Source organism: Notamacropus eugenii, chromosome 2 (assembly GCF_028372415.1).
Source record: "Notamacropus eugenii isolate mMacEug1 chromosome 2, mMacEug1.pri_v2, whole genome shotgun sequence".
NCBI classification, from domain to species: domain Eukaryota; kingdom Metazoa; phylum Chordata; class Mammalia; order Diprotodontia; family Macropodidae; genus Notamacropus; species Notamacropus eugenii.
The window spans coordinates 337,468,077-337,491,855 of NC_092873.1; the positions used below are offsets into that span (position 1 = coordinate 337,468,077).

The following is a 23,779-nucleotide window of genomic DNA, read 5'->3' on the forward strand; positions in this document are numbered from 1 at the left end:
TCTGTTGATTCTTATGGGAGTTTGCAATTTACCAGCATCCCTAAATCTTTTTCACAGCTTGTCACAGCTCTCCAATATGTATACTTGACAAACATTCCACCTAAATCTTTAAGTCACTTAAAAAAATGAGGAGTACCACCATGCCAAGCACAAATCTCTGAAGTATGCCACTAAAGACCTCCTCCCAATTGAAATCAACCTATAAATTATTGGGTTTTTCTCTCTTTTAAAAAAATTATTTATTTTATTTTTAACTTATGGAATAAAGAAGTATTTCCATAATATAATTAAATAAATAATATAATAAATAAAAGTATAATAAAAAAAGACTGCACATGAAACTGCCAATCTATTATATACAACTCACTATCCCTTTTAAATATATAATAAAGCTATTATGTATATTTCTTTTTCTTTTCTCCCCCTTTTCTTCTTCCATCCCCCCAACCACGCTCTAGAGATGGTTACCATTAGGCATAAATATGTACATATATGTAAAATCATTCTATACATACTCCTATTTATCAGTTCTTTCTCTGGATGCAGACAGCATTTTCCTTCATGTATCTTTTGTAGTTAATCTGGGTATTAATAATAGTCAAAATGACTTATACGTTCAAAGTTGTTCTTAAAACAATAGGTGCTGTTACTATATACAACTTTCTCTTAATTTGGCTCATTTCACTCTGCATTATTTTGTGCAATTCTATCCATATTTTTCTAAGCTCATTGAGCTCACCATTTCTTACAGCACAGTTGGCTCTAATTATTCAGGCAGTTCCAAATCCACACAATCCATTCATACCACTCTCAGGGTGTGTAAGACTACAAGACATCTTAAATTCTCTTCTCCATCCTCCATATTTAATTGCTTGTCAAGTCTTATACTTCACCTCCTTGACATCCCTTCCATCTCTCTCTCTTTCCTTCTCCCTACTTATACCCCTAACTCAGGCCTTCATTAACTCTTTCCTGAACTATTGCAATAGGTTCTTAATTTTACAAGTCAATCACAAAGCTGCCAATTTGATAGCCCTAAAATAAAAATGCTGGTTTGACTATGTCCCGCCCCAGCTAAAGAAGCTTCAGCATCTAGACTCTAGACTCTAAGATAAAAGACAAACTCTTCTGTTTGGCATTTACAATCCAACTCAAGTCTCCATTTCAAGGCTGAAGGTCTTCCCCTCCTGGATTGATTCTTTTGTGAAAACAAACTAGACCATCTTTTGCCTCAATTTTCACCTAGCCTCTAATTACTGAATGGGTGTTGCCTCAGACAAACTGAGACATGGAAAAGAGACCTTAAAAAGACCAAGGTCTCCCCACTGCATCTGGGTCATCACCATCCATCTTGACTTATGTCTTGCCACTGGACTCCAATGCTTCTGGAGGAGACAGTGAGGTTGATGATTTTGCACAGCCCTGCCTCGCTTAAATCCAATTCACTTGCAAGTCATGACATCATGATTCTCTTTTATATTTTGAATTTTTTATTTTATTCTTTTTTCATACTTTTAAAAACATGACTCCCGGAAGGGGTCCATGAGCTTTACCCAACTTGTGTCAACGAGGTCCATGATAAAAGAAAAATGGTTAAAAACCCTGCCCTAGCCCCTTTCAGGACTCATTTCTGGTGCTATTTCCCAGCTGATACCTTACCCCTGCTCACCTTGTCATTCTGTATTTCCCTATCTGTTAACATCCCGGGTTCCCTAGCACCTCCTCAGGAAGAATGCAATCTCAATGCAGGAAGAGATCATCTCACTTTGTATTTATATCTCCAGCACCTAGCACGATGCCTGGTATGGAACAGGAACTTAATAAATGCTTACTGACTGATTCAATAAAAGAAAGATTTCAGAAAGGTAAAGTGAAATACCTTTTTTCCCCTTAATACTTGCATAGGGAATAAGAGCCAGGAATGAACCTGTAACTTCGTTGGTATAGAGAGCTCCTGGAACTCATGGGCCTACATAGAGGAAGGAAGGAAGGAAGGAAGGAAGGAAGGAAGGAAGGAAGGAAGGAAGGAAGGAAGGAAGGAAGGAAGGAAGGAAGGAAGGAAGGAAGGAAGGAAGGGAGGGAGGGAGGGAGGGAGGGAGGGAGGGAGGAAGGAAGGAAGGAAGGAAGGAAGGAAGGAAGGAAGGAAGGAAGGAAGGAAGGAAGGAAGGAAGGAAGGAAAAGGAAGGGGGGAAGAAAGAAAGGGAGAGGCAAGGAAGGGAGAAAGGAGGGTAGGAAGGAGGGCTGGGAGAGGAAAAGGAGAGGTTTTCTCCTCTGATGTACTCTTATCTAGAAAATAAACAGCCCCCACCACCATAAGTAGATTTGCCATCTCCCCTCCCCCTCCTAATCCATGAAGTATAGAAAGATGTGGCTGAGATAAGCAGGCGTGGATGGTTTGATTACCCACATCAGTGAGATCACCAATCCATTGAAATTCTGAAGTATTCACCTCAGAAGAAAGGAAAGCAGCAGAAGTCATTAACTTACTCTAGGGCTAAGTTTGGTTTAAAAGTACACATCACAAGCTAGGCTATTTGGCTCTTGAGTACAAACAGTTAAAACATAAAACAAAATTACCTGAGCATTTCATTTCAATTCAATTCAACGTTTATTAAATGTTTACTGCGTACAAGTCGCTGTGCTTCGTCTTGTGGGAGGTGGAAAGCTGAACCCATAGCCTGACACACATGGAACGTCACAGCCCAGCGAACACGTCTCTTGAGATGAAAGTCACAGAGTGAAAATCCCCGGAAAATCACTGTGGGGCCTGGGACAGCAGGTAAGGGAAGGAGTTCTTATGGAAAGGGAATAGAGGCCATTCTGAGACAACAGATAAACAATTCAAAAATCATTGGAAATAGCCAATGCTTAACAAAAATTGTGGCACCCAACTGATACTGTTGAGAAATTTTAGTTTTTATGCAGAATTTCTGAGTGCTAGCAACTTGGATGATCTTCCTCAGACCTGCACAACGTTAAATGTCTTCAGGCCACAGATAAGTTAGACTAGAGACAGACTGACAATGGTTGGTTGCCACGGGTCACGTGACAAACAGAAGAGCGTGCACTGTGGCAACCCTACACTTTTCCTAGGCCACAGGCCCATTGTGAGGGACTGGTCTACCCTATAAATGAATCAAACATTTATTAAACGTTTATTATGTGCCAGGTACTATGATAAAAGGCTGGGCATACAATGAAGGATAAAACACAATCCCAGACCATGCACATTTCTAAGGGGAGGACAACATGCAAATAACTATGCACATGAAACATACCTAAAATACGGATAGCGTAAATAGAAGTCATTCCAGAGGGAGGGCACTAGCAGTAGCAGGGATGGGGAGAGCCTAGAACAGGTTTCTGAGACAGGATTCTTACAGAAGGTCAGATTTGAGCTGAATGTTGAAGGGAGCCAGAAGGTAGAGAAGACTGTTAAATTGCTATCATAAAAAAAAAAAAACCCAAATAGAAGAAGTGATGAAAAAGGACCCAAGCATAAGAGTAGGAATCTTGGTATTCATAGGATTTGAACTCTTATTCCTGGAGCAACAAGGTCCTCCAACACACTAGTTACCCTGCAAGCTCCCACCAGCTCAGCTAGCTGATTCAAGCAGTGGGCCATAGGGTGGCTCTTCTATGTTCTCTCTGCTAATTCCACCAAAAGTGATTCCTTGCCTTATATACACTGTAATATATACATAAACTCGTTTAATACAGTTAGGACCTGAACAGGACCTTGGGGCTTATTTTTACTTGCACTTTGTTTTCCATTTCATCTGCCACCAACTTCTACCACTGTGGCAGGCAAACCCCACTACCTGATTTTTTCCATATCCTTGTACTGTTTAATCATCCCTTACATCTAAGTAAATTATCCCTGTCACCTCTCATTCTCTCATCTCCAGTGTTCTCAACCTTTCCTCACCCGTATCCCATTCAAACTCAGTTCATCCTTTCTACTGTTACCTCTGGAATTCCTGTTCCCTAATGAAGGAACTTCTTTTCATCTTGGACTTTTCCCCCTATCCCTTCTGTCCATATGCACTCATGCCGTCTTGACTTTCCCCAGATGACACTACATCCTTGGCCATCCCTTCTAACACTGGCTTGCCCCTTTTCTCGTACCCAACACACTGGTCCTGGAGAAAGAGTCAGAATACATCTTGATCCCCACTGCCACTTTCAGACTCTCCCTTAGACTGATCAATCACTCAGCACTCTCTTCTCCTTTGAAGTTTGCTTTTTTAAATTTTCACTCTATACATATCACACTACTTTCTAAAGGTTCCCAAGTCACTCTCCCTCCTTTCCCAAGGAGTTCAGGACCTGGCTCACTGTCTTCCTCTCTTCCTTAATTCCTACTCTTTTATTAGTAGCCTTTAACATTTTAGTGGATAATCCCTCAAATACTCTAACCTTCCAGATCCCTCAGGCTCCTCAAATCCCATGACTTTTCCTTTCACCCCAATCAGTGACACATTGGAATGTTAATACCCTGTATCTCATTATTAGCCACAAGTGTTCAACTTCCTGAATCAAAAAACTCTGGTATTCCTTTATCTGACCACAGCGTCCTGTCATTGACATCTCTTCATGTCTCCCCTCTTCTAGCATATTCTTTACCCTCCAATCTCTCCACCCCTCATTACTTTCTCAGGTTATTTTTCTCCTGATCTAACTTCCCTCCTTGACCCTACACACAATCTTGACCCTACAACCCTGAACTTTCTTCTACTGTTTCTGATTCTTGAATAAGACATTCCATCTCTCAACTTTGGGTATTCTCTCTGGCTGTTCCCCATGCCTGGAAAGCAAGCCCTCCTTCATCTACTCCAACTACTGATCTCCCTGGCTTCCTTTAAGTCTCACCTAAAATCCCACGCTCTACAGAAAGTCTTCTCGAATCCATCCTAATTCCAGGAATTTAATAAATGCTCATTAATTGATTAAAATATCCCTCTATCACTGCTCATCCCTTGCCAAATCCCATCTTCTGTCTCCTCTATTCCTAATCATATGCTGCTGAATAAAAGTTCATCTAAACCACCGCTTCTGCACTTGTGTCCTCAAGCCTCCCACAGTTCCCCTTTTCCCCACCCTCTCTGCAAAGGACTTCACCTCTTACTTTGCAAGAAAATTGAGGTCACTGAACTTGAGGTCTCTCTTCTCTCCTCCTTTTTTCTCAAAATCCTTTGGAATCATGCTCCAGGCTCTCTTCCTTTCCTCTTACCTAAGATGAAGAGGTTATTCATCTGGTCAAGACCAACTCTTCTACCACGTGACTCTGTTCCCATTCCTTCCCATCTTCTCCAACAGACTGTCCACTCAAGTCATTCTCTCTCTCTTTCGTAACTACTGTCTCCTCCCCTACTCCTCTATCTCTCTTCTAATTGCCCAGAAAAAAATCTGTCTACACTTATTGCCTCCACTTTTCCTCTTGCTCATCCCTCACCCCTTTGTCATCTGGCTTCCCATTTCATAAATCAACTGAAATTGCTCTCCAAAGTTGTCAACAATTCGTTGGAGTGAAAAGAGAACAGCTCTGGGCCCTGGAAATTGCCCAGTGTCCTGGCATCTTATGAATGTGCCTGCTCTCCTTTTCAGAGGTTATCAAATGCTGCCTTCTCTGCTATTTATTTCCCCTGTATAAGGAGGAAAAAAGTTCTCTGGCACAGGGGTAAAAAGATGAGACTGTAGGGAAAAGGGGAACTCTAGGATATTTTGTGTTCTCTCCTAGGAAGATGAACCTAAATCACTCCTCAGATCTCTAGGGGGTAACAGAATTCCCGAGAGGTCTCCAAGCAGAGGTGGGACTCCCGGAGGCTTGTCATGTATGGGTTGAAGTATAAGAACACTGATGTTCCTATCAATTTTCATATTCTGAGACTGTAAAAAGCAGGTTAAGGAGAAACAGTATTCTAATGGAACAAGAGCTCAGGTCATTCTTCACGCTAGGCAGAAATACCAACCCATGTCCTTTGAGTTACACAGGGGTATTACTTGACATGGAAGGAAACCTAACTCAATGAATTTTTTTAACTAAAACCTTACAGTAATGCTAGCTGAACACAAGAGGGAGATGTATCCCAACTAATTAAGTTGAGAAAGCAGACGTGTCCACCAGGAATTATAAAGAATGCAGATGTAGTTTGCTAGAGTAATGGTCTCTAAAACTTTTTTAATTGTGTATCCCTCTCAGAAAAAAAAATAGAGCACCATATGTACATTTACTTATTTTAAATCACGTACAGGTATTACTGTACAAATAATTATTAGTGTATATTCTAAGTCTACATTCTAAAACATACATCAAGCGAAACAACCCGAGTATATTATTTAAACATCAGTTGCTAGCTCTCATTGATGAAAGAATACAGAATGTCAGAAAATAGACCATAGAGGGCCAGAGCTTGAAGACTTTAGAATATAAAATGTTGGAAAGTATAATGTTACTATTGAAAAACATGATCAAGTATGGAAGGTCAGAATTCTAAGGGATCTTTGGGATCAACTAACATATTTCAAAGACACAAAAAGTCAGATTTAAACCGGGGAAGGTCTCATAGCTAGCTACTGAGAGACAGAAGATGTGGCTAGAAAACCACTCCTTCGGGGAGGAAATAAAGTTTTAGCAGTTTGTAAACTCCATGTGAACCAACAACGTGACATTCATCCAAAAAAAGTGAATGTTAGTTTTTTCACCTTATTTTTATTAGGGTTTTTTTATATATTTTCTTATGAACATGACTAATATGGAAAGATGTTTTGCATGATAATCAATAGCACATTTCTGTCTCAAGATGTGAAGGAGGGGCAGGAAGAAGGGAGAAAACTTGGAACTCAACATTTTAAAAAATGAATGCTTAAAAAGTATTAATGCAACTGGGAAATATTTAATGAAATAAAATATTTTTTTAAAAAATATATGCAAAAAAACTTTAAGGGATGAGTTCAAATGAAATGTTTTTAAGCATTTTATTTAATAGTCTGAAAAGCCTTTTGGCTCTCCCTAAAATGTTATCATCAGTACTAATGTTTTAAGACCTTAATGTGATTGAATATATATGCTTCATTATTTTTTAAAATCTTGGTTTAATACTTTGTGATGAAGAGATTAGAAGATTTCATTTTGATTTAAGTGTTTCAACATTTAATTTTACATTTATTGTAGCTGAAATATGCCTCACACAGACAAAAAGTGCATCATTGGCTTGTCCTTATACTAAATCATATGATTGGTTTTTCAACTCTATATAACAGTGAGTTTTGTTGAAATTCAACTAATCAATTTCATTTGTTTTTGCAAACTAATTGGGAAGTGATGCATTTTTTATATTTTTATCAAAAGGGTTTAAAATCTACTGAAATTTTTCATATGAAAGATTTTTAAACAGGTTATAAAAATGCTGTTTCCATGAATTGTGAAGATATTCGAGGTTTAAAGGTGACACACGTAATTCTTTCAGCAACCCAGAGAGGACACAGAAAGTATTCAGAGAGGATAGAGTAAGTATTCAGGAGCCAGTTATAAACAGTGTCAAATGCTTTGGGGAGGCTGAGCAGGATGGAATCTTGAGATGGCAATTAGGAGATCTCTAGTAACTTTAAAAATGCAGTTGAGTGAGATGTCAGGGATAAGGAGGAGGTTGAGAATCTGGGAAATTAGAAAGATAGTGAGGATTTCTCACAGAAATGAGAAAGAACTGAAGAGGGATGGATTTGGGGGAAAGGTAAAAGATGAGATCTCTAAGCCCTTTATCCTTCTAGCACAGGGTTGGGGAACCTGAGACCTTGAGGCCACATGTGACCCAGTAGGTCCTCAAGTGCAGCCCTTTGATTGAATGAAATTTGGGTTCTGACAAAAGGCCACACTTGAGGCTCTAGAGGGCTACATATGGCCTCGAGACCTCAGGTTCCTTACCCCCGCAGTCTAGCACATTATTTCCACAGCTGAACCCATATACTCTCATTTGCATTTCTTCAATGTGACCTGGTAAGGGTACAGGCCTCACACTCCAACTGGACTACAAAGCTCCCCAATAACAGGAACAAGGTTGTGGAAATGTGGAGTATTTCATTTTCTCATAGAGCAACTGTTGTAGCCTATACTTGGTACTATGTCTCTTTATAGGATAAAAAGTTTCAAGGGACCTCATCTACTCATTCAACCTTATTTTACAGATAGAAATTGAGGCCCAGAGAGGTTAAACAGAGCTTCCCAAATTTACACAAGTAGTAAGGAGCTCTAGGAGAGATCAGAAGCAGGTAACTAAGTAATGTAATGAACAGACTTGACTTAAAGTCAGGAAGACCTGAGTTCAAATCCTGCCACCAAGCACTTACTTGGTCTGTAAACCTGGGCAAACTTAATCCTGCTTGCCTCAGTTTCTCCATTTGTAAAATAAATTGCAAAAGGTAATGGCAAACCATTCCAGTACCTTTGCCAAGAAAACTCCAAAAGGGAGTCACCAAGAGTCGGACACTACTGAAAAATGACTAAGCAAAAGGAAACCTGGACGAGGCACCTGACCTTTCTATGGTTTGGTTTTCTCATCTGTGAAATTAGGTGTTCTGATCTGATTGCTTTTAAAGGTCCTTCTGACTCTGGATCTATGAGTTTACAATCCTGTGACCAGCAATCTGGCAAGGGGCAAGAATGAGGCCCCCCTTTTTGGGCCACGATGTCCTCTTCTGAGATCCCTTCCAACATGAGATCTGTGACCCTCCCTACAAGAGAACTATCCGGTCCTGTAAATACCCTAAATCATTCCCTGAACTCAAGTCTAGTGGGAAGTTTTTTTAGGAAGGTATTTATCCACATGTAGCAACAACTCCAGACAAGGCTCTCCTTTCAATGGCATGCAGGCTTATTCTCAGGCTTTATCACCCATTTTTTATACATCGTTTTGTCATAATCATTCTTCCTATAGATACTGGAAGTTTAAAAAAACATACTATGTCAACAATTCATGTAGAGCACAATGATTCTGAAGCTTCTTCTTATTCCCATGAAAATAAAATAATCCTTTTCCTCTGCTTTCTACTTGTATCCATCCTTCAAGGCCCATTTAAAATGCCACAACCTCCATGAAGACTCCCCTGAATAGATCCCTTGAAGCTAGGGTATTCATTCAGAAGTATAGGATGTCCCTGAAGTCTTAGTGATGTTTTAAGCTCTAATAACTTCAGAAACAGAAATTCTACAAACAGCAAAAAATCCTTCTAAAATCTAGCCATTTAAATTCATTTTACATTTATTTGTTTTTGTAAAATTTGACTAATAAAAACTTTAATTTTTAACAAGACTAAGCACCCTATCATTATGGGGGGGGGGGGGGGCATTTCTAGATGACATTTTCTCAGACCAATGGATTGATATTCCTAACTTGGCCACCTAGAATAGGTAACATAGCTCCATTAGACTTTTCCTTTCAGGTTCACATCAAAACTTGTGTGCATATCAAAACCTCATTATTTAGATCAGTGATCTAAATAACTCAGATAGGAAAGGGGGAGTCACTAGAGTCTATATAAAGACTTCTGTGGGCTACATATTGACCTAGAAAACCACAAATTCACATTATCTACAGTTTATTGTTTTTTTATTTTGTTAAATATTTCCCAGTTACATTTAATCTTAAGGCTAGAATTACAAATGCAATCCTTTCAGTTACTGGGCTGCAGCTGGTTAAAGTTTTGACAAATTTCAAAAATCAACTAGAATGATACGTAGAAAGAAATGGTAGTTAAACTGACTTGTCATGAGAAATATATGAATATTTTGAAATGTACATAATTTCTCAAATATTTTTGTAGTTTTGTAGTATTTATAATTCTGAAATTATTAAAGCTTAAAACTGAACTAAGACTTTTGGAACAACTTTTATATTAAGCACTTGTGTGCATTGTACCATAGTGGACAGGAGGGGAGAAACAAAGAAACATAATGCCTGTCCTCAAGGAAATTACAATCTATTAGTATGTGATGGGACAATGTACATAGATGAATATGTATATTATATTTTAATTGGTATTATATAATAGTATAAAGTGCTATAAGATCAAGTAATGGATATAATGGTGATGGTGATGGTGATGGTGATGGTGATGGTGATGGTGATGGTGATGGTGAAGCTGACAGCATCATTTCTGTAGCACTTTAAGGTTTACAAAGTGTTTCACAAAATTGTCTCATTCTATCCTCACAACAACCCTGAGAAGTAGAGGTTTTCATTGTGCCCAGATGAGAAAACAGAGGTTCACTGACTTGCCAGCTCATTTCTAGCTGTTGATGTACCAATAGAGATTAGATCATTTTATTCCTCTTTTTAATTTCACAGGGTCTATAACACTGCAGGGGCTCAAGCATTTATTGAATGAACTGGCTTGTTACTCCTTGACAATAGGCATTGTTTCTGTATCCTCAAAAATCAGTACAATGCCTGGAACATTTGCTGTTTAGTCGTTCAAGCCTGTCCAATTCTTTGTGACTCTGTAGACCTCTGTTCATGGGGTATTCTAAGCAAAAATACAGGAGCGGTTCATCATTTCCACGAGATTAAGGCAAACAGGGTTATGCCAGTAAGTGTCTGAGGCCAGATCTGAACTCAAGTCTTCCTAACTCTGGGCCCAGCATTCTATCCACTGTACCATATAGCTGCCCCTACTAAGAGATATACTCTTATGCTTGGCACATAGTAGGTATTTAATAAATACTTGTTGATTGGTTAATGAGTGTGACTATGTGGAGTAAGACCTGTGTTCTAGCTCTTGCTACTACACTTACTGGATTGGAAAACCTTGCTCAATTTTCCCTCTTTAGGCTTCAGTTTCCTCCCCAATAAAATGAATGATTTGGACCATAGCAGTCTTCCAGCTAACATTCTATGTATAAGTAAGAAAGATTGCTCCTGGTATATATGCCTATGGCGTCCTTAGCCTCACAATAATAACAGACAGTCCTTTTGAAAGCAAATGCTGATGATCCTGTGCTCATCTAAACACATGCTTTAAAGCAATTCAACAGCATTCATTAAGCACCTACTAGGTGTATGGCAGAGAAAGATACAGACTTTGCTCTCCACAAGTACAAACTGGTGGGCAGGGGAATGGAAAAATCAGGAGATCCTGAACCCTCAGCAGGGGTTCAGTGCCCTGAAGACTTTGAAAAATTCAGGATAGGTTTTAATGCCTAGTGGCCAACTAGGTAGCTCAAAGGATAGAGCAAGGGACCTGGAGGCAAGAAGACCTAAGTTCAAATCTGGCTTCAGACACTTACTAGCTGTGTAAACCTAGGCAATTCAGTTCACCTTGTTTGCCTCAGTTTCCTCATCTGTAAAAATGAGCTGGAGAAGGAAATGGAAAACTACTGCAGTATTTTTGTCAAGAAAACCCCAGATGGAGTCACAGAGTCAGACATGAATGAAATGAGCAAAGAACAACAAAAATTGATGCCTAGGGCAATGCACTCTCCCTTCAAGGTACAGTATCCTTATGAAATAGTCTTGTAAACACTAGAGGAGTGGGGCAAGGGAACTGAAGAATGAGACAACCGTGGAGTAGGTTAAGAAATAGCGATCCTTTGGAGCTGCTTCTCTGGAGTGCTGACCTGTGATTCCAAGTCACAAATCCTACTAAATAACAGATCCAAAGGAATGGGTATGTGCTGTAACACCCCCATACATAGTCTATGGAGGGGGAAAAGGAGAAGCTAATTCCCATGGCAACCAAAAATAGCTTAATTTCCCCATCTTCTTATTTTCCTGAATAGAGTGATCTTTAAAATAAATTGAGGAAGGAGCAGGGATAAGTCAATATTATTAATAATATAGTCAATTCAATTATCCCTAAGGTATGGATTTGATCATGTTACACCCAAGATCAACAACCTTTATTGGCTTCCTACTACCTGGATGATAAAATTTTGTTGTTGTTCAGTCATGTCAGACTCTTCATGACCCACACGGGGGTTCTCTTGGCAAAGATATTACAGCAGTTTATCTTTCCTTCTCTGGCTCATTTTACAGATGAGGAACGGAGGCAAACATGAGTAAGTGATTTGCCCAGGGTCACACACCTAGTAAGTATCTGAAGATAGATTTGAACTCAGACAAATGAGTTCCCTGCCTTCAGGCGGCACTCTTTCCACTTCACCACCTAGCTACCCCCATTCTTTAATATGGCATGTAAGGGCCATTCATCATCTAGTTCCAATCTACCTTTCCACACTTGCTTCTCATGTTATTCCCTTTCACGTAGTCTACAATCCATCCAAACTGACTATTGCCCAATCTCATCCTATTTTCTCTCACTTCTCCTTAATTACAGTCCATTCTCCTACATGAAACATACTCCTTTATCTCAGCCTGAAAAAAATTCGTTTCCTCCTTAATTCTAGTCCATTCCCATACATGAAACATACTCTCTTATCACAGCCTGAAAAAAATTCTTTTCCTCCAAAGCTCAACCCAGGTTCCATTGACATCCTCCATGAAGCTTTCCCTGAACCCTTTAGAAGAAACAATCTCTCCCTCCTCCAACTTTCTTATAACATTATCTACAGCTTTCCTTTGCCACTATGTGTCATTGTATCCTGATTAATACTTATCATGTATACATGCTGTGTCACCTGATTATATTTTAAGCTCTTTGATAATAAGAATCTTGTTTTAATTTTTGTATCTTTAGCCCAAGACACGCTGTTTTCTACATCAACGGGTGGTCCAATACTTGTGCAATCTGACATCTCAATTATCTATGCTAGTAAACAGCAGAAGAGACATGGGTCATACATAACAATGGAGATGGAGCTTTACCTTTGGAGGATCCAGAGTGACCTACCAAGACTAAAACACTTACTTTGCCCCTAAACAACCCTAATTTTCTTATCCTACTTTTTTTTATTTAGTCAAGATCCTCTAGACCCACTAGGGTGGCAGGAGATCCTAACCACAATTAAAAAGTAGAACACAGATTAAGGAAATCACAAGGAAAGGTGAGAGTTAAGAGTCTCCATTCTTTCCAGCACAGTTCTTTGCACCACAAATGCCCAACAACTATTTACTGAAAGAAGGCACATTGAGATTCCAGGAATTATTATCCAGTGATCCCTTGGAGAAGCCTCCCCTTTGGAATGGGAACCCGACCTGTGGTTTTAGCGATATAGAGTAAACTTCCTCTTATAATGTATGTCTCCTTGTAATGCGAGTCAGCATCTTCTTTTCTTGGTCCAGTGGAGAGAGCTAGGAAGGCCTGAGTTCAAATTCAGTCTTAGATACTTAATAACTATATGACCTTGGTCAAATCATTTAACCTCTATTTGCCTCACTTTTCTCATCTATAAAATGGGGATAACAATAGAATCTACCTACCGGGGTTGTTTTAGGATCAAATGAGACATCTGTAAATCATGTAACACAGTGCCTGACACAGAGTGGCGCCACATAAATATTAGTTATCATTATTATCATTATTGATGATGATGATGTTAACGGAGCACCAAGAGTGACTTGCACTAGGTCTCAGAGATACGACTTAAACCAGGAATGTGCTGGTTAAAGTTTAACAAATCAGTCTTCTGGAAAGAAAAATAATATACATACTTTTAAAGTTTAACCTATGTTACTTTGGGGGGGGGGGGTGGCAATTATCCAATGTCAGTCACACAGCTAGTAAGTATCTGAGATTGGATTTGAACTCAGGTCCTCCTGACAGAGGTGGAGGGGGTGAAGGGGAGGGTGGTGTACTCCATCTGCTGTGCCACCTAGCTTTCCCTATATTACTAACATTTTCTCTCACACTTTCTTAAACCTAGACAATCAACAAAACAATAAATCAAGCCTTGATTTATCAAGTTTACCACTTCCTGGAGTGTAAATGATGACACCGAAAATTTCACAATGGACTCAGAGCATCCCATAACAGCTGGTTCCAGCAAACTTGAACCCCGGGTGCCCCTGGCTCAAGGAAGCAGCTTTCTGTCCACCATCCCCTTCTGCCCCTCTAGACTTTCCTAGACCTAGAGTGAGTAGCACTCTCCTCTATCTCCATCCCCAGCGCCCAGGGGTGTAGAAGAGTAAAAAGAGCATAGAGCCGGGCACCCTCCAGAAATTCTAATTATCTCTGGGTCTTGATTATGACCCTATTTTTTTCAACTGATGTTACAGCAAAGAAGTGGCAGGAAGCTAAAAGCTGTGTTTCCCATAAGATCTCACTCCAGAAAAGGGGAGAAAAACAGATATAGGAGATTTACTTGTCTGGAGAAAACCTGGAGGGTGGGGAGATAGCCATCAATAAGTACTTAGGAAGTGCCAATCAGGCTGCCAGCCGTATGCTAGGTATCGAACATCAGTACAAAAATAAAAGGAATACTGCCATCAGTACACTTGTATTCTACTATGGATGTAAGTCCACAGATAAGTAAATAAAGGATATATACCCTAAAATGCACAAGTGAGTGGGGGGAGTTAAAAAACCGAAGAATTGGGAAAGGCCTCTTGGAAAGTCACATGCCATACTGTCACTTATGTTCTCTTAACACAAAACTCAAAGACAAAAAAAAAGTCACCATTACAGGTCACAGTCAGCAATTGTCTTTGCAATGAAATACCTTCAAGTTCTGGGGGAAAGTAATTGTCCCATTTCCTGATTCTTAATAGTTTGCCACCTTCTCATTAGGAGGGTCTAGTCTGGTACCTCAGAAGGTCCGATGAGCTTTCTTCTCACTTCTCCCCCATTCCACTCCAGGGAAAAGCTGATTGATAATATATGTGGAGCCAAAAGCAGAAACCTCTACTCCAGTTATTTGTATTTCTAATTTTTTATCAACAATCATTCATGAAGAGGATAGCAGGCTTAAATAAAATTGGAGATAAATCAAGACCAATAATTTACATATAAAAGCAAAGTTAACAGGTCTTTGAAACCAATGTAATCAAGGGAGTGTGTCCAGTCCCATCTCTGCATACTTTTAAGTGCTTTGGGGACACAAAGAAGTGCCTGAAGGAAGATGGAGTTCTTGGTCCACATAGAACCCCTTGAATAGTGATCGAGAGACTGAACACCATGACTGGGGGAAGGTGCTAAGGCAAGGAGCCTGGACAAGATTGATTTTGAGTTTCAAATGTTGCTCGAAATGTGGCAATGCTGTGTCAAGCTGTAGTCTGAAGGTGGTGGAAGACAGAGATATTTCAATGGGGGACTTTAGATGGAGACAAATGGTAGAGTGGTAATCCAGCTAGAGGTCTCTCCCCTTCCTCTACCTGTGCATACTCCTGAGATGACGTATACATACATACATATATACATATATATATGGTTGAAAAAAACTACTTCCAACTTCTCTATTTCCTTAAATTGTTCTTAATTCCTTATTATTGATATAAAACTATGACCAAGCATAACTGCTATTTGAGCTCTATTCTTCTTAATTTTATACAGAAGGGCTTTAGGGAGGAAGACCAGTGAATAGCTTATAGTGCACAGACTTAAAAAGGGCAGAGGTTTGAACCTCAGTCTATTGTAATTAAAGTTATTTTTTTCCTAGGTTGGAGACTGAGCTAACAACTGTGAGATAATTTTAGAGTTTTTATTAAAAACGCAATAGTCAATAAAAATGTATTAAGTGCCTACTATGTGCCAAACATTGTGCTAAGTGTTGGGGATACAAATACTATAAATATCTATTGTAAGTTCTTCAGAAGCAGAGGAGACAGCATGTTAGAATCTAACCACTCCAGCAAAACTACTTAATCATTAATAAACCATTCACATAAACCATCCATTAAAAAATGAACTGAAGTGGCATAAAAAATCAAGTATCTAATGCAAAGTTCACTCCCCTAGTGCTATTTTTTAGATAGACAATTCAAAGGTGCTCAGGTAAGAATGAGGAGGGAAGCAGAGGCAACCTTCTGAAATGAGGAGTTGGGAAAGATGGTGCCCATAAACTGAAAGTGAGGGGTCAGAAAAGTATTTTCTTCCAATTTTCCTTTACCACCTAGTGCTTACCCTTTCAAAAAAACAATTTAAGGTATGAAGCTCCATTTGAAGTGCCAATGGTGTAAATCATCATCTACCTTCAAACAAAATGATTTAAAATATTATGATGATTTACTTTAACAGCCATGTTCCAGAATTGGGGATTTTCAAACTGGAAAGGATCTCAGAGATGACCTAGTCCTAACTTTAGATAACACCAAAAGATCTTTCAGGTGTGATAAGTAAATCTCGAAGGCATCATGGAAAATGAGAAAACTGTTACAAAAATGGAAATAGGCAAATATCCCAATTTTTTTTTAAAGGAGGGAGTGTTTATGTACTGTCTCAGGGTTTGGAGATTAGGAAAAGGTATAGAGTGGAGGAAAAAACCAAAGACTGCTTACCCACCTGGGCTTCATTTAATAATGCCTTCGGGACAGAGGAGTAACAATGAAATTCTGTACTTAACGTTGAAAGTGTATTTGAAATGTCTAGAGGGTTCAAGGTAGGGGAATGGGGAGTGGAATGTAGAAAATAGAGGTAATAAGAGTGGATAAAAGGAAAAAATCTTAGAAACCCAAATGAATGCTATTTCCCATAGACCAATTAAAATCCACTTCCTGTTCCTCATCTGGAAACACCTAGTTTTAGAACAAACAAGGCAAGGACCATGTGCCACACATTCCTCCTCCTCACAGATTCACCAGGAATTTGTAAAACTCACATAAGCAAGGGGTTGCAGCTTCTAAATAAGAGAGTCCAAAACATCTTCCTACAGAGGATATTATTTATATCCCTTCTGAGCCCCACTCCACCCTTCTGTCAAGCTCTCCCTCACAACCTCAACTTCCATTTTATGACATATTTATTCCTAAAAGCAATCCGAGAATGAAAGTGTGGGCAGGCATTCAAGCATCAGCACTCCTCCCCTGCCCCCATACACATCCATACTTATTTTGTCCAACTCCACTCATGAACTCTTAAGTCAAAAAGGTTCTTGAATCCCATGGCACTTAAGGTAGCCAGGGAGGCAAAGATAAAGACAAAGCAGCTTTTCTGTTTTAAGGGGTGTATTCTTAGCACTCCGACCTCTTAAGCCTGAGAAAAGGAGTCATTCTTTCCACCACTGGAAGAAATCCCAGTGCAGGCTACTACTCTGTTCTATCCAGTTCTTGCTTTGGCATAATAACAAACTTCCTGAATGGGAAGGTGGCAAGATAGTCATTGGGACAGTCAAAACTAAGAATTCTTTCACTTGGGACAAAAACATCGTTGAGGAAAGGTGTAGTGTTGATGCAAAGGACAGCCTGACCATGAAAGTGGAGGCAACCTACCCTTGAAAAAGTTAATCTTCCTCCTTCCCCAGATTCAGAGGAAAGACAAGTCCCAGAATAGAAGGACAATGGCAAGGGAATCCTGAGAAAAGCAGTCCATGGAGTGCTGAAGAACCAAGAGCAAGGCACTGGGAATGCGACTCATTCTTATCATGGAGAGGAAGCATCTTCTCACTCCCAACTGTGTCTGCATCCTGAGGCAAAGCTTCACTTGCCTTGAGCTAGTTATGTCACTGAGGAGACATACTGCCAACAGGAAGGGCAGACACAAAGTTATAGCAAGTGATCTTCGAACAATTCTAAAGAGGAAAGGTTGCAAGTGGGTCACTCATATGCACAACATTGGAAAAGAGGTAGAGACAAAGAAAGGAACCAGTTCCTCGTCTAAAGCACGTGACAGTGCCTCAAACTTCCAACGAGCCAAGTCCAGAATCTCAAAGAATTAAGTTTCTCCTCCTAAGTGTAATCCAAGAATTTTACCTTTTTAGCACTGACCCACACTATTCAGAACAGAATCAAGAAGAATTTATTATCATATATTTCTAGAATTAATCTGAGATCTATGAATCTGTTTGTTTTTTTTTCTAAATAAAAAATTTCAATAAAATTTCTTTCCTTTTTAATCCTGTGTATTTATTTTATGCATCTGAAAACATTCTTTTTCTGTGAAGGGATCTACAGATTTCACCAGACTGACAAAGGGAACCAAGGCATTAAGAACCCTTGTCTTAGAGTATCTTTCACATAAGCACTTTTAAAATGTGTTGATTAGTAGATATAAGACCTTTCCTTCTTCACAAAACTAGATAGTGGTGATGGGATCCAGACCCTGAATTTTCCCATTTCAGAAGCCCAGATCACTGACCTCCAGCTAAGGTAATTTGGTAGATCCAACCCATCTAGATCACCTAATTAGCTTACTTAACCTTCCTTTTATTATAGCTCTTGTCCCCCCCACCCCCCACTATTTACCACTCCTTAATCCTATCAAGATCTTTTCACTGGCTTCTTCTTTATATATATATATATATGGGTCAGTCCCATCCTCATCAACCTGCAGATTCACTAGGAATTGTGAACTGGTTCTATTGGTCTTCTCTTATTGGTGTTACAATAAACCTTGCTACTTTGACTGAAAGAAGGTTTGAGTGCTTGAATTCTTCCCAGGCAGATTTTTGTCCTGTACCCTGACATCTTGGGGTTCCCAGCACCCCAAACCGCATCAGTGGTAGATAGAACACTGAATCTGAAATAAGAAAAATTGGGTTCGTCTCAGCAATTGCTTTGTTGTTGTTCAGTCATTTCAGTTGTGTCTGACTTTTTGTGACTCCCATTTGGGGTTTTCTTGGCAAAGATACTAGAGTGGTTCGCCATTTCCTTCTCCGGTTCCTTTTAAAGATGAGGAAGCTCAGCCAAACAAATTAAGTGACTTATCCAAGGTCACACAGTTAATAAGTGTCTGAAGCCACATTTGAACTCAAGTCTTACTGACTCCAGATCCTGTTCTCTACCCATTGAGTCACTTAGCTGCCCCCAACTATCACTTAAAGCTGTATGACAGGCCAGTGACTTTATCTCTTAGCTTCTCTTTCTTTATTCAACAATTAACTATCTGCTGTGTAAAAAGGACTGGAGATACTAAGACCAAAAAAGGTATACCTTACCTTTTAAGAAGTAAAGGGGGAACCCCTGGGGGGGGGAGGGAAGAAAAAAATATGAATACAGATAAGTATAAAATTTGTCAGAGGGTTTATCAGTCAAAGAAGATATCCAAAGTGCTCTAGGAAAGTTTGAGAAGAGACAGGCCACTTTCAGCTGGAGAGAGATCTCGGGAAGGTAACCTGGAAAATGAGGGAGGTTTGGACTAAGTGATCTCTTGAGGTCCCTTTCAGCACTAAAATTCTAAGACTCTGTTTAGAAAGAGCACATTTAACTGCTTTATGTGATATAAACTTGAAAGCTGGTCAGAGGAAGGTAATAGGAATGGCCCAATAGAGACTGCCCAGGATAATGAACACAGCTGTCACCTCAGTAGAACCATGTGGCTGTTCTTGGTTAGGGAGAAAGGAAAGACCAAAGAGTCAGGCATTTCCTAATAAAAGGTTAGTAATAAGGGTGACAAGACTTTCCAAACCTCCATTCCCTCTCTAATTGTCAGGAAACAACCATTCCCCACCTACCATTATGGCTTAATTAAGTCCCAAATGAGGAAGTTGGTTGATGTAAAGTGATATGACCAGGTGAATAATAAATGAGCCCAGAAGAGGGTGGAGAAGAATCACAGGACAATTCAGGAGCTGAACCAGCATCCACCCTGCTCAACTCAGTTTCCCTTTAACTTCTTCTCGGTCAAATAGTATTAAGTCATGTACCTTCACACTAGAGAGGGCTGAATCCCAGAGCTCTTCCAGAGCATACAGCTCACCATTGCCAAAAAGGGGAACTGGGTGGGGGGATTTAGAAGTACAGCATCCACTCAGACTCATGAACAAACTGATCTCACTCCCGTTCAACGCAGAAGATTTGTTCTACTTTGTTTCCAACCTGAACTAATTTATCCCCTCCTTAGGCAACCTGGTTCCCTTCCCTCAAGGGTTCATCGTAATCATATTGATGCCAGACTTGGTGAGGACACTCAATTGGCTTGAGCCCTATTGCAGGTCAGAACTCTCTCCCTTGTAGCAGGTGTAGACCACCAAGCCCAGTTTTGTACGTTTTGTGATTGCTTTTTTTACAAGACTGGGTCTTCCTATCTCACCCTACACAAAAGTACAATGGCCACTCGAACTAATCACAATGCTGACTGATTTACAGGGCTGTTTGCCTCCAGGTTTAGATAGCCTGGTGCCCCATGCCACCTGGGGAGGGAGGGGTCACTATACTGGTGCTAGACTTAGTGTACACACTCAATCTGCTTAACCTAAAACACCTCAGAACTCCAGAGCTCAAGCAATCCACCTGCCACGGTGTCCATGATAGCATGGATTACAGCCATAATGCTGACCCACTATACCTAGATGACCAACTCTTACTTACAAAACAAAAACAAAATCATACTCTCCTCCTTCCCCAACATACTGCTCTTCGTATTCCTGTACCAGAGAATAGGACCTTTCCCAGGACACATCTTTGAATGCACCACATGTGTTTTGACCATCTGCTATGTGTCTAGCATAACAAAAGTAGCAGAAGATATTGTCACTCCCCTGAAAAAGCTTTGGAAAGACAAGAAAAATTCAGAGAAAAACAGTTCAAGAAGGATGCAGAGCAGCCTATTAAAAGGGACTAAATAATTGTATAAAGCGCTTATGGAGTTAAAAGGAGAAGAGCAGTGAGGAGAGTAATGTTCAGGCAAAGTTTTATGGAAGAAGCAGAACTGAGCCAGCAATAGGAAAGACGGTAGGATTTGGCTAGGCAGAAAAGGAAGATGTTGGGAGAAAGTATATGAGTAGTCAGTGAAGCAAGAATAACCATGTCCTGTTGAAAGGATAAGACCAGCCTTGTACCTCTGCTTTTCTCTTTCTTTCTATCAATCCATCCTCCCTCCCACCAAAAACAAACAAACAAAAAACCACATCTGAGCATCATTCAGTCTAAGTTCCCAGTCCCACCCCAGTGTAAACCCCATTCAGGATCCCTCAACTGTTCTGGGATTCCCTTTACAGACAGCTGAGAAGCTTCCTGAGGTGGATCTGGCTCCTATACAGTTAAAAGAGAGAGATGGGCAATTTCCTCAGGGGAAACAAACAGGTCCCCTTGGTGTTTGACTTAGCTAAGTGAGCTGTCTTCACAAGCTTGATGTAGGAAACAAACCTCCAGAGTCATAATAAGAGATGAAAAATGAGGGGAGGACCAAAAAAAATCACATCACATCAGTCTGCGGGCGAGAGCCAGCAGGAGAGGCTGACTGGCTAGTCACCAGAATCAACAGTGCACAGCTGAAAATGCAAAGTAAGAATGTTGAGCCAAAGGTCTAAAAAAGCATAGGAGGGCTGAGGATGGAATGAGTGACCTGCCCTGCAGATCTCAGGAAATAGGAGAGATCCACCCCTATCTCCATACCTTCTGCATTGGGCATGGAGGCTGACGGGAAATAAACATTCTGGAAAGTTATGTTTAATTTATTTCTGTCCCTGTATATCTTGTTCTGAAGGATCTAAGGGCATGCCTGTCACTAGAGGGGCTAGAGACATATAATGGTATTTAATTATGACAGCCATGTCATCCAGGGAGATAAATCTGGTTTTTACATTCTTTCCAATGATTCAAGAGTTATGGTAGGGACTGACACCCTGGTATTGCCCTCCAACCAAAGATGACTGCTGCTAACAACTCAGCTAAATAAAAGGCCATTTAACAAACAACCTACACACATAGATAACTCTCCATCTTGGCCTGGGTCAGAACATACTTGAAAACTACTTATGCTCAGAAAAGGAAAAAAGGAGGAAAGGAAGGAAAGAAGGCAGGCAGGAAGGCAGGCAGGAAGGCAGGCAGGAAGGCAGGCAGGAAGGCAGGCAGGAAGGCAGGAAGGAAGGAAGGAAGGAAGGAAGGAAGGAAGGAAGGAAGGAAGGAAGGAAGGAAGGAAGGAAGGAAGGAAGGAAGGAAGGAAGGAAGGGGATGTTTACTTCAGAGTTACAAAAAGCAGAGTCAGTGTTAGAGCCAACAAGACCCGAGTTCAAGATTTGACTCTGACATGAACAAGTTTGTTAGTTTTGTCAAATCATTTAACCTCTTGCTGTTCTAGGCAACTCCATAAGTGCCAGAGAAGGTGTCAACCTGCAGGATTTCTTCACCTGGGAACTCCCTGTCCTGATGAAATCAAAGGTCTACTCCCCATCCTTTAGACAGAAATGTCCACACTCAGATCAAGTCTATTCAACCCAGGATTCTAGTAGTGCCACAGGGGTGCGCCCAAGAGATGCTTTATTGGTCAATGTGGGAGACTGTTTTTATGACATCAGTCTCCAGTGGTTAGGCAGAGCTAAGCACAAACATACCTAAAAACCAGACTTCTCCCCCTGGGTGGCATGGCTGTCATAATTAAATACCATTGTATGTGTCTAGGCCCTCTATTCACAAGCATGGCCTTAGATGATGAAGCCTATTCTTCAGAACAAGATATATGGGGACAGGAACAAATTAAACAGAACTTTACAAAAGATACAGCAGCTTCCTGATCCCATGAGTGAGATTTTTGGGTCACTTGGACACAAAATCCCTTGAATAGAAAAATGGTTAAAACTTCTATTAAATTGCTTTTTAAAATGGGTGCCAGAGAGGTAATGTGCTTAAAATACAGAATGAGATATACATCTTTTGACATGGCCAGAGTGGGATCTGTTTTGCTTACTATGAATACTTGTTACAAGGGTTTATTTTTTTTAATTATTCAATTAAGAGGAAGTGGGAGGGAACAATAATAAAGCTTGTAAAATTAATTACTAAAATAAACATGTTAGAAAAAAATTTAAATGAAATAATTAGATGCAGGTTATTGGGAGAAAGGTAATTAGATGTGAAGTTTGGGAGAGAGGGGAATACTTTTTATATGAAGGATTCAAAGAGTCTGCATGTGAAATATTCCTTTTCTAGCAATATTAAAAAAAAAAAAAACAAGATTCCGAAACACGTAAAATATTCCTTTTCTAATGACATTAAAAAATAAGATTCTTGAACACAGTTCCTTCAGAATCTGAACTGGGACTGGAAAAGAGTTTCTTGCATTCTCAAGTAGGAAAGTGGAAAAAAGCTAGGAAGTCAAAAGGCCTGCAAAAAGTAACCCTCCCTTTCCTGAGGTGAAAGGGGTCCTCAGGTCTTATATCTTGCAATTTTAGGTATTGCAATACCAGACCCACCCTCAAGCCTGCTGGTATTGATATAACCACTAAGAGTATAAATCATCAGACATCTTTAAATGGCATCCATCACTGGGCTGTGCTGTGGTAGTTGGGGGGTTAGGGGCCTACCATGCAGCCTGCTCATCTGGATTATCCACAGTCATCAGAATAAGAGAGAAGACATATATCAGTCACTTCCACTCCAACTCCCATTTTACAGCCCATTCATTTTAACACTCAAGCCACAAAATATGAGGCACTTATTCTCCAAGGCCAATTCACAGGAAGATGCTAATGAGCATGAAAGCAAGGCTAAAAGTGGGGAGAAAGTGGTTACAAAGAATTTGGATAACATATCCCTTGGATAATGAATCGATTGTATTTCCTCAAGCCCCCTCTTCCTGCCCCAAAGCCCAGGTCATTGGGCAAAAATCCCTCAGCTTTCTCATTAGCAGAGTCATCCCTTTCGCCTTCTCTCTGACCTCCCCCAAACAAAGGTGCTTTTCTCTGACTCTCTGGGGTCACCACATTTTCATCAGGCCTGTGCCTATTTTCTTTCATTTCTGACCCCACCTCGGCTTATCTCCTCAGGCGCCATTATACATACCCTAGAGACAAACTAGG

The 23,779-nt window shown here is 40.1% G+C and overlaps 1 long non-coding RNA gene across 6 annotated transcripts in view; it reads right to left on the minus strand.

The window, feature by feature from the left end:
* Positions 1–23,779, minus strand: part of LOC140528074 (uncharacterized) — a 261,449-nt gene that overhangs the window by 212,028 nt on the left and 25,642 nt on the right. The window contains exon 2 of one of the 6 annotated variants that reach the window (XR_011975061.1): positions 5,129–5,233. The exons of the other annotated variants lie outside the window; for them this stretch is intronic. This is a non-coding gene — a long non-coding RNA (uncharacterized lncRNA). The remainder of the gene's footprint in view (positions 1–5,128; positions 5,234–23,779) is intronic. 6 annotated transcript variants of the gene reach the window in all.